We start from the raw sequence: 1,597 nt of genomic DNA, 5'->3' as shown, positions 1-1,597 counted from the left end.
CCAACCATACTTTCTAGTTTTGTATCTTTCTAGTAAGAAGACAAATCTTACTACTCATTTCTGTGAACTGAACATGCTCTTACTCCGCCATTTAGTCTTGGCTTGGATGCACTAATAGACACATTAATATGCAAACTCAGATACATGGAGGTTGTTTTAGTCAGCTTTTCATTGCCATGACTAAAATACTCAACAAGAATAACTTAAAGGAGAAAAAGTTTATTTGGGGGCCCAGGGTTTCAGGGGTGTCAGTCTGTAGATGGCCAAATTCATTACTCTGGACACGGAGAGGAAAAACATCATGGGGAAGGGCATGGTGGAGAGACACAGCTCTTTTCATGGTAACCCCAGGAAACAGGGTTAAGAAAGGGGCTGCAGAAAAGATGAATTCTTCCAATGCATGATGCAAGTGACACACATCCACCAGCCATGCTCCACCTGCTTATGGTTACCACCTGTGAATCCATTCAAACTAGGATAGACTAATTAGGCCACAGCTCCTACAACCCAATCATTTCACTTCCCAATATTCCTGCATTAACCTAGGAGCTGTTGGGGGACACCTCAAATACAAACTATTTTAGTTAGCTTTGTGTTGCTGTGACCAAAAGACATAACAAAAAAATCCGAAGAGGAAAAATTTATTTGGTGCTCCTGGTTTCAGAGGTCTCAGTCCATAAATGACCAGCTTCATCGCTCTGGGCCCAAGGGGAGGCAAAACATCATGGCAGAAGGGTGTGGAGGAGGAAAGTAGGTGAGGACACTCCCCTTACCAATGACAAAAAACCCCCAAGGTATACCTCCAGGAGTCTACCTCCTCCAGCCACACCCTACCCGTCTACAATTACACACAGTTAATCCATATTAGGGGTTTGTCAACAGATTAGGCTAAACCTCTCATAATCTAATAATTTTACTTGTAAACCTTCTTGTATTATCTCACACATGAGCTTAGAGGGACACCTCATATCTACACCATGATACAAACTCTAACATAGGTATAACTATTTTTCTCTCTTTGAAAACTTTTTACTGGAATTAAGGGAAGTTAATGGAAGACAAAGAGTAATGACTACATAATCTTCAGGGGCCCCTACAAAATGAAATACAAGCTCCTTGTTAACCAGCCTGGAGATAGAGCTAAGTTGGTAGAGTGCTTGCCTCACATGCACAAGGCCCTGGTTTCAATCCCCGGCACCGTTAAAAAAAAAAAAAAAAAAAGCGTTACAGTTTTCAAGATGGTGTCAGCAGACCATTAAACTGAGTGGTGGACCTTTCTGAGCAGAATCCAACAGACCTATATAGTCACAAATCCATGAAGCTGGCGTGTCAGTTGATTTTAGATTCTTCCCTTTCCTTTGGTTATGTCTACATTTTGGTAGACTTACATAATACCTGCTATAGGAAACAGACATCTAATCTAGGATGGCCTTTTTAATGATATTTGCTAAGACAGCCAGTATTTCTGACCCTTCATCGTTGATCCAAGCAGGTCACCTCATTCTCATTCATCTGGCCATTCTCCCATCTGCCTCTGCCGTTCTAGTACATGAGGGAAAAGCTTTGTCTACCCAAGAACTACATGCATCCCTGCTCT

This window comes from Marmota monax, unplaced genomic scaffold, assembly GCF_021218885.2.
Source record: "Marmota monax isolate L192 unplaced genomic scaffold, Marmota_monax_Labrador192_F-V1.1 WCK01_AAM20220418_F8-fsc00115, whole genome shotgun sequence".
Classification (NCBI taxonomy): Eukaryota; Metazoa; Chordata; class Mammalia; order Rodentia; family Sciuridae; genus Marmota; species Marmota monax.
Note: the sequence above shows the minus strand (reverse complement) of the source record.